Source organism: Peromyscus leucopus, chromosome 6 (assembly GCF_004664715.2).
Source record: "Peromyscus leucopus breed LL Stock chromosome 6, UCI_PerLeu_2.1, whole genome shotgun sequence".
Lineage (NCBI taxonomy): Eukaryota > Metazoa > Chordata > Mammalia > Rodentia > Cricetidae > Peromyscus > Peromyscus leucopus.
Genome location: NC_051068.1, coordinates 127746617 through 127760354, shown reverse-complemented (window position 1 = coordinate 127760354; position 13738 = coordinate 127746617). Strand labels below are relative to the sequence as shown.

Sequence of the window (13738 nt, the reverse complement as noted above, 5' to 3'; positions counted from 1 at the left end):
CAGAAGACATGGGTTTGATTCCCATCATCCTCATGGAAGCTTCCAACCATCTGTAACCCCAGTTCTAAAGTTGCTCTTTTCTGGCCTTCATGGACCCCAAGGACACACATGGTATCAAATATTCATGCACACAAACACCCTACACATAATATAATTTTTAAAAGTTTAAAAATGAACATAAAAATTAAGCATCTCATATGTACAGTGGGTACAGTATTAAATAGTGCAGGTTTAAGCTGCTTATCTTTACACAATCTACTTCCAGCTGGCAATCAGGAATTACTTTGCTTTCATGCTTCAAGACTTGGAACCAAGTGCAACAACCATCCTCAAATTTCAACTTCACTCAAAAGGTTGTTGACTGACTTAGTCAATTGGTCCCTATTATCTTGTACTCAAAATACTCCACGAAAACAACATACCATACTCAGTATGTTAGCTGAGGTCGAAATAGCTCCTGACAATACCAGCTGTTAAGTGATTTTATTTGTGCATGCATCAGACACAGACCAAGACATGACAGCTTCATAGCTGGACTTGGCAGTTAGAGCAAGTAAAGTCAACAATGGCTATGTCTGGGGCTGCTGCCAGCACAGCACTCTGAGATGTTATAGGAAATATACTTCACATGTTAAAAAATAAATGATTATAATAAAAGTATAGAGTGGTTAATATGTAAACTAGTAACATACTTATCACCATAGTCAAGTGTTCCACACTGCAAGGCATTATATGTGTTATACACTCTTCTTACATACCAGTAGCTTAGTGGGCTTGCTCATACCAGCGTCAACACTAACACAGATATGACAGAGAGTGCTGTGTGATGCTGCATGATGGCTGCATGCTGGCTTTGGTGTCACAGTATGACAGCCACTTCTAGCTGATTATTATCTCCTGGGAACCACCATTGCTGCACATTCCATCACTGACCAACATGTCATTATGTGGCTACACAGACGAAGAGATGTATTATAAGCCACCAGCTCACAGACTACAAAACTGAGCATTTTGTAATCCACACTGGACATCAGAGACTCAGAGAAACTGATGCCTGAGGTCTAGTTCAAATTGGGACCCAGGTAACAGGATTCTTATGGGGGTAAATCGAGTTCATACTGAGTCCTGAGCTGGAGAAGACTAAAGTCCTAGTCAGAATGGGGCTAGAAAGGCAGAGCAAACCTCTCCTATTCATGAAGCTTTTGTAATTCTAATCAAGCCTTTCAGGGGTTTGATGAATGAGAGAGACTTGGGTGATTATCATCTGGTAACAGCTCCACAGGCAGATGGAATGACAGGTCCCCAAACACGTGGACAACCCATAACCAAGTCTACACAATGTTTACCATTACACCTGGCATTATGGCATTACACAGTTTCCTGTCCCTATACATACATACACACACTCCTCCCTGCCATGTGCAATGATTAATATTAAAGCTGAAATGTCCTATTTATTTATTTATTATTTTGTTTAATTAATTATTTTTATTAGTTAAAATTTTTTGTTTATTTTACATACTGATCGCAGTTTCCCCTCCCTCCTTTCCTCCTGTTCCTTCCCCTCCATCTCCCCTCTACTCCCAACCCATCCACTCCTCCTCTTTCTCTATTCAGAAAGGGGCAGGCCTCCCATGGGCATTAACAAAGCTTGACACATCAAGTTGAGGCAGGACCAAGCTCCTCCCTCTGCATCAAGGCCAGGCATAAAATGTTCTATTTAAACCAGTGAAATTTCTCTTAACCCAATTAAATTTCACAAGCACTTTTCTGTTATTCACTTTCTTTTTAATTTTTTTAATTATTTGAAGTTAAAAAGGAAGTACGTAATTCCACACCTTCCTTTCCCTGACTCCATCTCCTCACATTAACTTCGATGCTTGTTCCCTTGAGACCATGGCCCTCTTTTTCTTAACTGTTACTGCTACATCACACACATATTAATTTGTAAAAACTTCAGTGTGTGTGTGTGTGAGAGAGAGAGAGAGAGAGAGAGAGAGAGAGACATATGAAAGAAGAATTTGTGATCCTGTTAACTCTTTTTGAAGAATTTATGTGATCCTTGTTAACTCTTTTTTCTTTTTTCTTTTTTTTTTTTTTTTGTTGCTGCTACAAAATACAGACAGAAGCGGCTTAATGGAGGTAGCTTTTAAGTAAGCTCATGGTGAGGAAGTCATGGAAGAGTTCCTAGAGGGGTGAGGGATACAGGTGGCCCTGAGGTCCCCCTGGCGTCAGAAGAGAGTATAACCTTCAAGCTCAGGAGCCCCCTTCCTCCACTGGGCCCAGGTCCCCCAATGGTACCAAACAGTACCACCCACTGGAGGCCCACTGTCCAAACATTTCATACTTGAACTGTCGCATGGTCATAGAAAAAAGTTTGTAATTTGAGAAGATGAACAGCTTAGAACTACTGACAGACGGTAACGTGGTTGAGCTGCGTCGGGGTCTCCTGGTTGCTGCTCATGGGGAAATAGAGTCACAGGACGTATTCTGCTCCTTTACAAACTGGAATGTGGACAGCCATGTCTGATGAGAACAGCAAAAGTTACAGAGCCAGCACAGCTGCTTGACAAAGATCCAGCAGAGCTGAGCCACGTGAGGACTGCAGAGCCACTTCTGGTTTTAATTTCCACATGTTGCATGCTTGGGGCTTCTAATTGTACAACTTGAGAATATTGGATTGATGGGAAATTTCTTATGAACCATTTATGCCTTCTTTGAGGAATGCTGCTTCTAAGCTTCCCCAGGAAAGTCATCCCTCCCAGTTTTAGGGAAATATCCTTATCTTGAAGAACTTCTGTATGCATTGGGGTTGTGACACACATAAAGATGCCAGAGATCTCTTTATGAGGCTTTGAGATATTATTGAAACATCTGTTCCTGTTCTTACTCAGGAACAAGATAATTACAGCAAAATAAAAGCCTCTTCCTTCTGTATCTTCAGACAATTACATGGTATACACAACAACAAAGTCAGATCAGGGGGAGTTTCTCTGCCTATGCAGAGACTTATATTGATTGGCAAAGAATGGTGTGAAAAGATGATAAAAGAACGAGTTGTCAGATGGGAGACCTAGATTTGGGGGCTGTGGGGCTGTGGGGTGGCTTGGGAAAGAGGACTGGGGGATAGGAGGAGGGAGCAGGGGGCATCTGTGGATGGTATGTGAAGTGAGTAGAAAATTTCTTAATAGAGAAAAATGGAAAAAAAAAAAGAATGAGATATCAGGACCTTTCTTTCTTAGAAGAGCCACTGTGGTGTCATATAGCCAAAGAACAAAGGATGCCAGGATTAGACATATAGACAAATTCTATAAAGATATAAAATGTAAATATTGTACTGTGCAAGAAATAGAACAAAAACTGCGACATCTTTGGCCTGACCACTGAGAGTTAATAACACACTCACTGCTTGGAATATGACAATCTGCCCGCACTGGATTGGAGATTCTTTATAATGTGCTTGGAACATCAAGAGCTGCCCTAAAGTTGGGTAGCTATTTTGTCATGGTTTATCAATAATATAAAATAAAATAATAAAAAATATTCATTCGAGAGGAAGTGAAACACGTGTCCAAAAACAGAAATGATATGCTTTATGTTTCGGAACAACATGAATCTATCCCTGCCTACTGAATTCTGTATAAATGAAGAAGAACTCTGACTGCCAATTAGTCAGGCTGTGAGATCCTCTGGCCTAGCTCAACCTCCCTCACTGAATCCTGACCTCCTCTCTGGACCTGGCTATTGCCAGGGCTGGGCCCCAGCAGAGAAACATTGTTGGAATAGATGAAGAGGGTGAGACCCTGAAATAGAATTTTAATTTTATTTGTCCATTGCTATTAATTATTCATTATAAATTTCTCTTGACAGGAACTAAACCTATGTAAACGAGAGAGAGAGAGAGAGAGAGAGAGAGAGAGAGAGAGAGAGAGAGAGAGAGAGAGAGAGAGAGGACATAGAACAAGACATGTAAGGATCTTTAGGGTCATGGTGATAAGAACCACAACAGTAAGCTGTCTTATTTAGGCACAGTACAGGAAAATGTATGTGACACATGTTGGGAAAATGTTATATGCTTATATATAATTGTAATGTACGGACACTTTGTAGCTAGTTATTAAGAAAAGTAAACATGTTCACCTGATTTACCAACTGAGCTTTTATGATTTCCTGTATAAAGGTCCAGCTTGAAGCAGCAGTGGCCTTCAGCACTTCGAATTTTCTCAGGCCCAACTTGATAAATTTATTCTGCAGTAACTATTCCTATTTATTCATTTATTTGTTTATTTGTTTGTTTGTTTATTTATTTAATCCCTCCCTTCATCCTGTCCCATTCCTTTCTTTTTTTTCCTTGAGATATTCCAGGCTAGCCTGAAGCTCATGATATCCTGATCTGAGCCACTGCACCCAGCTGCTTTCTTGGTCTGAAGAAAGAACAGCCAAATCCATAGCAAGACTAACTTTCAAACAAGTCAGTTTCCAAAGCAGAGGCTTCCTCAGGCCTGTGATGCTCTTTCTGCTGTTGTGGCTTTTCCTTCTGGACTCCTGGTGCTGACAGCTCCTGTAGATTGATGCTTGTGGTGGGTATTTTTCTTACCTTTCTGAGCTTTATTCATTTTATTTTACTTCAGCCTAATTTCAGTTACTATGAGAAATCGCCCTCTCCCAGCCCCATATATCTCTCAAACATGGGAACACGATGTCCTTTAAAATTGTATGGAGCTCATTCTGGAACCATGGAGTTTTCAGGCCATGTGTACTTTTAGACACTGGGATAAATTTAGCAATTGTGTGAAGTTTATGTTCCAGGCTTGCTTACTACATTCCTGGCAGGCATTTATAGAATATCGTGCTTTCACACATAGCTTGTGTGGAAAGCCTGGATTCCTTGACATGATTCTTGCAGCATTCTCCAACATGGAGTCAGAGTTATACTCCAGGCTGAACATCATTTTAGCAACGATCAGAATGAGCACCCCAGGAAGGCAAAATGCACGGTAGAAGCACAGTTCCCTTGTCTTTGGCAAACATTTCTACAATGCCACATTTTCTCAGCAGCAATTTTACAAATAATAAAAATAGGGTAAAATGCTTGCAATCACAGGTATTCTTATAAAAAAAATCCTGTATTAAAAATAATCCAGTATCAGACAGAAGACACAAGAAAGAATTGAAACTAGATGAGATCAGCAGGTGCTGAAGGTCATTGTGAGCAACTTGGGAGAACTAGAGAGTGTGGAACACCAGACAAAGGATGAGATGGATTGTGCCAGTCTAGACTACGATGAGCCTGAACAGTAGAGGGTGGAGGAAGACAGAAGAGCCCAGAGAGTACAAGCATCCTGGGCCCAGTCCTGTGCGGAAGTGTCCTCAGGAGAGCTCCGTCACTTCTCTGAAGCACTTGTGGGATTTGGGGACTATAGCTAGAGTTTTCCTGCCTGGCCCACAGTCAGGACAATCTTTGTCACCTGCCAGTCCCACAGCCGCTCAGACCCAACCAAGTAAACACAGAGACTTATATTGCTTACAAACTCTATGGCCATGGCAGGCTTCTTTCTAACTGTTCTTATAGCTTAAATTAATCCATTTCCATAAATCTATACCTTGCCATGTGGCTCATGGCTTACCAGTGTCTTCACATGCTGCTTATCATGGTGGCGGCTGGCAGTGACTCCTTCTGCCTTCCTGTTCTTTCTTTTCTCCTCTCTGTTAGTCCCACCTATACTTCCTGCTTAGCCACTGGCCAATCAGTGTTTTATTTATTGACCAATCAGAGCAACTTCACATACAGACCATCCCACAGCAGGAGACACCTTGAGCAGTTTTCTCTGGAATTGATGGTAAGAGAGTCTAAGGTCCCATCACTTTTCTCTCTCAGGAACCTTTAGCAAATGCCAGTGAACCAAATATCAATGAGGCAGCTGACATCTGCTCGAGAGCTCTTGAGGCCATGGAGAGAGATTCTGAAATAAAACCATGAGAGTCTCCCATGCTAGAAGAAGGCAGTCTGATATCTGAGGAAACCAAGGTCACTTTAATTTTAATACAGGGAATGCAGAGGCAGGGGAATGAATAACCTATTTTCCTGGAAGTGACCGAAGCATGACACATGCATGTCTAGAAATGTCACTAAGGAATTTGTCAATCTGCACTTGTAGCATGAACTAATAATTTAATAAAATACCAGGGTCAAAGTTCGTTCCAACTGATCCATTAGAGACCTCTCTTTTTCTCCTTCCCTCTCATAATTCAGCAATTATTATTATTTTTTTGTTGAATCTTCATTGTACTTCCATCTAAATTGCAAACTCATTCAAGACAGGAAAGACACTAGAGAATATCTGTTACAAAAATAGACTCAAAGGCAGATCAAAAGACATGATTTTGATTAACAAAAAAAAAAAAGTCGAAAGAAATTGGTGTTTGAGAACCATGCAGAAAAATGCAAATTTAGCCATTTTTTTACTCACTATTGACAAAAATTAGGTAAACAGTGCTTTCCCTGTGTTGCAAGGATTACACTTCAACATCCCAAGCCTTGCACAGCCCTGACCTTGTGATTAGTGCCTGTTTGTCTGAACCAGACATTCATCACATATAACACCCCTGCCTTCTGCTATCTGAAGTGAAACCTGTTGGCACACATTTCTTTTTTCTCTTCATAATTTCATGAATGGATTTGTGTTGATTACAGATTTTGTCAATTTTGTAAGACATGGCCCTTCCTTCCTTCCTTCCTTCCTTCCTTCCTTCCTTCCTTCCTTCCTTTCTGTCTGTCTTTCTTTCTCCCTTTTCTTTGAGACAGCATCTCATAGCCACAGTTTAATCTGGCTTTGAACCTGGAACTCCTGATCCTTATTCCTCCACCTCCCAAGTGTTGTCAGTACAAATAAGAGACTCCATGTCCCTTCTTTTCCTTATTAAATAGACTGCTTTCACCTTCTCCCTTAAATGAGCACTCCATGGCTCCCTGTGGGCATATCTGAATTGCCATCACTGCAGTATTTGGTCACTGGAGCCATTCTTATGTGCAGTCGAGTTTGCATGAATGCCAGCAGGGTGAAGGAAGGACTGTTGATTTGGTTTGAGCATGGATACTCTGTAAAGGGAATGATTTGTGACCTCAAAGGAGAGGCCAGTGGGGGTGGGGTGAGAGTGTTTTATGTCAGACAAAATGGCATAACTGATGAGATGTTTATTTAAGTATTTTGGAATACTAGTAACAGAAACTGTGGCTAGTGAGACTATAAATAAAGAGATGTTCTGCTCAGGTATATGGGCATGGAAGTGCTATGTCTGTGTCTGAGATGGAGTGACCAAACAAAACCAACAAACCAAAGCTTCATTGAACCAGAGACCTTTCTTGTTCCAAGCTACTTTTCCTGTACTTACAGACCTTGCTTTGTTTACAGACACAAATTCTTTCTCCGCTAAGAAAACACATTTCATAGCCATGCCATATTCACAGATGAAATGTGAGTAACAAAACATCTGCTTGTTGAAAACAGTATTTATGTAGTGGGGCAATTATCTTCACATCATTTAAATCTCCTGCACTCATTTTACCTGTCTTCATGACTTTTGTTATTATGCCAAATCTGGAAGTTGGCAGGCTTAGGATAACTGTGTATCTTTCATATCTGAATAATTTTAATTTCTGTTCGTTCTCTCTCTGCATGTAAATAAGAGAGACATAGTTTTATAAAATATTAGAATATTAATTCATTTATTAAGCACAAGACTCCAGCACTGTATATTTTGATTGAGATATATTTTTGTCTGATAGATTTCAGTCAAATGCCAAACTTTCAAGGTCAGGAAGCCATATTTTCCTCTTTAAAATATAACACCTTTCAAATTAACATGAATGCCTTTCATGTAGCCTAAAACCTACAGCAAACAGCTCCATTTGTGGAACCTTTACAGAGCATGGTCCTCCCCAGAACATCTCTAATAACAGGTCCTGAGTAGGAAGTGTCCTTAGTCTGTCTGCTAATGTGAAGTAGCACTGGAACATGAACCCGATACCCTTATTTTAGTCTGAGCTCAGACTGTCACACCTGATCACAGTGATACCTGATGCCCACACCTTAGAGAAGGTTCAGGGACAGACATTTGATTTATATCAGTCACTCACCTGCCTCTTGGCACTTGCAGAAACACCTTAGCAGTCCCATTGTCTACTATGTCCTTACAAGGGTCACTGTTGGCTACAAGAAGACAGAAGGCAAACAGCCACAAGGTGCAGCTTCCACACACTCCCGTGGTACTGCTTTCCCCTCAGCTACAAAGGAGCAAGGATAGAGCTGAGCGCTAAGCAGCTCATTGTGTTTCATTGGCTTTAATGTGAAGTAGGGTGACCAGGGGGCTTTGTATAGGCAACCTTCAGTCTGAAAAGCGAGCTTGTTGGAACACTGTTTATGAGCTACAGAAATGATTTCCCTCCCAAAGGAAACACACGGTGGGTGTGGCAGGGTTTTGCATTGCACACAGAAAGACAGGATTGCTTACAATGGATTGTGATGCACTGAAGGCCTCCAAGACACAAGGGATGTCCTCCAAAATTGTTTCAATGTGTAAAATATTTCCTTGGCACTTCTTTTTTACAGGTAACATACCCAGTTTCCTGATCTAAATACTTACATAGAACTTTTCTTCCATAGGTTGACCTCAGCTTGCCGTCTTCCTGCCTCTGCCTGTCAGCTGCTGGGATTGCAGGCATGCACTGTTGAACAGAGCCACAATTCACCTTTATTTACAAGTTTTTCATCTATTGATGTGGAAAGCAGGCTAAAGGAAGAGCCCACCTATTTGGCATTGAATACTAAATATAAGGATGTTTATTAAAAGGGCTGTTTTCCTGAGATTTCTTTAGGGCATTTGAGAGGAACATTTGGGAAAAGAAAAACAAAGAGCAAGAAGCAGATGCAGGATGTCAGAGGCGTAGTAGGGTCTCAGTCTTCCCAGACGGCTGCACTGACAGAGCCACAGTCAAGTTGTTATGTGGAAAGAGCATCATTCTGTTGTACCTCACCAAGGTGACAGACACTCACAAGCAAGGACTGGTAGGGTTGTGCTTCCTCAGAGAGCTACTTTGCTAAGTTCAACCCTTGACTTATGATAGAGTGCTTCCTATTTCTCCTTATATAGAATGTTTTGTGTTTCTTTCTTTGTGTGTCCCCTAAAAATCTCACTCTTTTTCCTGGTGTCTCCTTCTAAATCCCAAGATTCATTCATAAGTTTTTTTTTTTTTTGATATTTAACATATTAGAAGTAAAAAGTCTCCACTTCAAATTAAGGTCACACATCTACACACAAAGTATGATTGTGGTGACTTATATATTAGGAAGGATCTGTATTTTATATTATATAAAGACATATATATATATATATATATATATATATATAATTGATTTCTTTTCAATGATTTTACTTTTTGTGATGGACATATGGAAAGCATATTCTAGAAAATAAAAAAACAAAAAACAAAAAATCCTCATTGTGGTCATAGAGATCAATATCAAGCCAATCATGATGGACTGTTGCTATGAATAGAGTCAGGTGAGACTCACCATCCAGTAAGAACTAGAAGGTTCTAGACACAAAGGACACTCCACAGCTCCTGCCATAGCTCTGCCCCTGTGACAGAGGCTGACCATAGCCACCAATTGAAAGAACATGGTGGAAGCCAGTCTAGAGGCTCCTATGCAGAAATCCCACAGGAACATATTACAAACAGTGCAGTGTTTCCTCAAGGCTGAGCCCTGTGTCCTGCCCCTGCAGCAACTTTGTAAGAGTCATAGGGAAACGGTCATCATCAGTTCTTAGATGACACATATTAAAAGATTGTGGCCATTTTATTAGGTAATAAAATTCAATTACAGTTTAATTTAGGTTGCTTAAAAGGGTGGCCCTAGTACCTTGAATTTCAGTTAAAAAATATGCTACATAGGCATAATTTATAATAACCTTGTTAGATAGCAGTTTAAAATATGGACATGCACAGACATGTTGACTCACATTTTTAGGAGTAGTCAAAGCTGGGACATAGTCCTCAAAGTAAAGACTTACCACTGCTACAGGGAGAGTCCAGCTCTCGAAGAAGAGCAAGGGCTTTAGGGAGAGAAACCTATACTATTGTATTTCTCCATAGGAAAGTAGCAAGGCACATTTTATAAATTTCCCTCTACTTTCCTAACAAAACATCAAAGATAGAACTAGTCTATTTGTCAAAAAACATTTATGCAATACATGTGTCATTTTGCACCCAGAGATTGGTCATATTATGCTAAATACACAATAAAGAGAGTACATACAGATTTAATAAACTGTAGTGATTGTTTTGACTATTTTTGAGATGGAGATTTTGAAGAATGTGATACTAGAGAGTGTAGCTGTTGGTTTGCACAGGCAAATGTCCATCGGACATTTATGGCAGATATCTTTAGATTATATACAAATCTCAGATTCTACAAGTTCAACAAATAAAACAGAATTTTAGTTATTTTGTGATTTCTATTTCGCCCTCGTACATAAGACAATGGAATTTATAAAACAGTTTGCCACCAGAGGCAAAAGCAGATGTTCTTTATGCCAATCTAATCTATGAGGCTAGTACTGGCATGCAACGTACAATCCCAGTGAACAGAAGCTGTTTTGCCTTCACTAAGAGAGAAGGGATTAGGGGCACAGCTACTTGAGGCAGAGCCTGTGCTGGGGCCTGGCCTTTTTTGGATTTTTAACAGCGATGGGGAGGCTGACACACTCCCTGCTGGCTAGACAAAAATAATGTGAGAAAGGAGCACGTTTCATTTGGTTCCAATTCACAGAAGCAAAATACCAGGAAAAGTAGATGATGGGCAACCATTGACAGCTTCAAATGTTTTTGTTTGTTTGTATTTTTACTGTCAAAAACATGGATATGAAAACGATAAAAAATATAAACACAAGAGTCTTACCATGTGACTCACCATAGTAACAATGATAGATACTTCTAATTAGATAACTTTATGGACAGTTATATAACTAAATTGAAAATTTATTTTTTAATAAAGAGAGTTATTGTTTTAGTTACATTTCCATTTCTGTAATAAGATGCCATAGCCAAGACAACTTAAAGAAGGGTTTATTTGAGGCTTATGGTTTCAGAGGGCTATAATCCATGAATGTCATAGCAGGAAGCAAGGCAGCTGCCATGTAGGCATGGTACTGGAGTAGTAGCTGCGAGCTTATATCTGATCCTCAGGCATAATGTAGAGAGCAGAAGGGCCTGGCATGTGCTTTTGAAAGCTCAAATTCCCCTCACCCCCAGTGGCATACCTTTTCCAACATGACCACACTCCCTAATCCTTCCCAAATGTTCCATCAACTGGGGACAAGGCATTCAAAAATATAAAACTATGAGGACTATTTTTATTCAAACTACCATAAGTATTACCAAGTATCTGCTATAAATACTTATTGAGTGACTGCTGCATGAAGATTGCTATGTCTGCTCTTTGGGAAGTAAGGTCTATAATTGGTAATATTGTCACAAAAGTATTAACAATTGTTTGTTAATTAGATTGAAAGTATAATTAAACATAAATGTATAAGGTATAAAAAAAGGAGGCACAGGCATGATATTCTCAGGTAGACACTGAAAATGATGTCTGAAGTCAAAAGAAAATTTGTCTAAAAATAGAAGAATAGCATTTTAATGGAAGATATTATGAGGATCATCATATCACAAACACAGTAGCATTTATGCAGGCCCCATGATAAATAAATACCTTTAGAGAGGGAGAAACTGAGGCAGGAAGAAAGAGACCAAACAGCATACAGTCATTTTAGGGGAGTATCAGTAGAAGATTTGGCAGAAGTAGAGAATTACCTCACCATAAATTGTGCTTCTACCAATGATGGTGTCATTTTAATGGAAAGAGAGGCAATAAGCAAACATGTTTTATGTCAGATGATCATAAGCATTCTGAAAAAAAAAATAAGATAGGCCTTACAGAGAAAGTCTGAGCAACAACAACAAAAAGAGTAAAAATCCATTTCACTCCTAGATGTTGTGAGGAGCCACCAGGAGCCTAGACTAAAGTGAAGTAGGAGTGAGGGTCCACGGAGGTTCCGGTGATGGAGAGTCCAGGCGCAGGGCATCTAGTGCTGACTTGAGGGCAAGATGGAACAAGAATCACAGTCACTTCAGTGAAAATTGCAAGAGATCATCTCAGAGACACAGGGCTTTGGAGGATCAAGAGAGATGGGATGCAGAATTATACTCTGCTATTTACCTTTTAAATGTACTGAAATGCCCAAATGCATGTATATGTATTGGGTAAGAAGTTAGGAAGTCAGACACTACAGGTTCCCAGAGGAGTCAGGACTGTGAAACTAATTCTTTAGCTTATTGTAGTGTTGAGAGTTATGAGCTCTGGAATAAAACAAACAGAACGAAGCACCTAACGTTCTGTGCAACTTTTTCAGTTTGGCCAAGGATCCTGCTTAACCATTTGAAAAATAAAATTAATTTTCCCTAAAAATTAATCAGACCAGATAAATTAATTATAATACTTCCCATTGCATAATGTTTATGACTTTTATTAATTGTTATTATGAATAAGCAGTGATTAAAGTCATTGCATGATATGAAAAAATCTAAAAATTAAGTACAAATAAAAAAGAAATCAGCATGTAAGAATCAAAATCTTTTATATTTAGAAATGGAGTAAAGACAAAGGTGAGGGATGGGTGTTTAGAAAATATGGAACAAAGTCAGGGTGAATTACCTTTGCAAAGTCAAACAAACCTTCCTGAGATAAAAGGCATACCTGCTATGAATGGTTAGGCAGGTGGGTGCCCTGAGGAGTGAGAATGTTGGATGCTGCTGCAGGATCAGGTTGACTTCACAGCCTCTGTGTCAGAACTTTTGGGTTATGTGGAGTGACAGACTAGAGGCAATACAGTGTGGTGGTGGTGGTGGTGGGGTGCTTACCTATGACTTTCCCTGATGCTGTGTAGCTTAAGCACTTGAGGGAGAGGGAGTTTATTTTAGGTCAGGATCCATCATAATGAGGAAAGCATGGCAGCTAGAGTTTGGGGCAGCTGGTTGCTGTGGAATAATCCTCTTGTATACTGTAAAGATTTGTCACTTGAATTGGTTTAATAAAATACTGGTTGGCCAGTAGCCAGGCAGGAAGTGTCGGTAGGGTGACTAAACTAAGTATAATGGGAAGGGGAACAGCAGAGTCAGGCAGTCATCAGCAAATGCAGAGAAGAAATATGAAAATACATACTGAGGAAAGGTACCAAGCCATGTGGCTAAATATGGGTTAGTTTAAGTGTAAGAGTTAACTAATTATAAGCCTGAACTATTGGCTGAGCATTTATAATTCATATTCAACCTCTGAGTCAGTTATTTGGAACCAGGAGGTTGAAGACAAGAAATGTCCAATTACATATTGCACCCAATGTGGGGCACCAGATGATAATCAAATCTGATTAATCCTATCAATAAAACCAAGAGTCAGATATTGGGGTAAAAACCTGAATGATCAGAGAAGCAGGGAAGCAGTCATCAATGATTTCCTACCTCTTCAGCTCCCCTGACCAAAAGGGGCTGAGATCTTGTCTCAGCCCTGCCTTACCACTTCCTGTTCCTCTCTCTACAGTCCTCCAAACCTCTATGGTTAACTAGTGGCTAATTCTGCCCTCTGACTCCAAGCAAGCTTTATTTGCCAAAATGCAAACAAAA

The 13738-nt window shown here is 39.8% G+C and overlaps 1 long non-coding RNA gene across 5 annotated transcripts in view; it reads left to right on the top strand.

Moving 5' to 3' along the window:
- Window positions 1–13738, top strand: part of LOC119088248 — a 167964-nt gene that overhangs the window by 85417 nt on the left and 68809 nt on the right. For 4 of the 5 annotated variants that reach the window (XR_005091879.1, XR_005091882.1, XR_005091881.1 and 1 more), the window contains one exon: window positions 4357–4580. This is a non-coding gene — a long non-coding RNA (uncharacterized LOC119088248). The remainder of the gene's footprint in view (window positions 1–4356; window positions 4581–13738) is intronic. The other variant, XR_005091880.1, reaches the window with a different exon arrangement.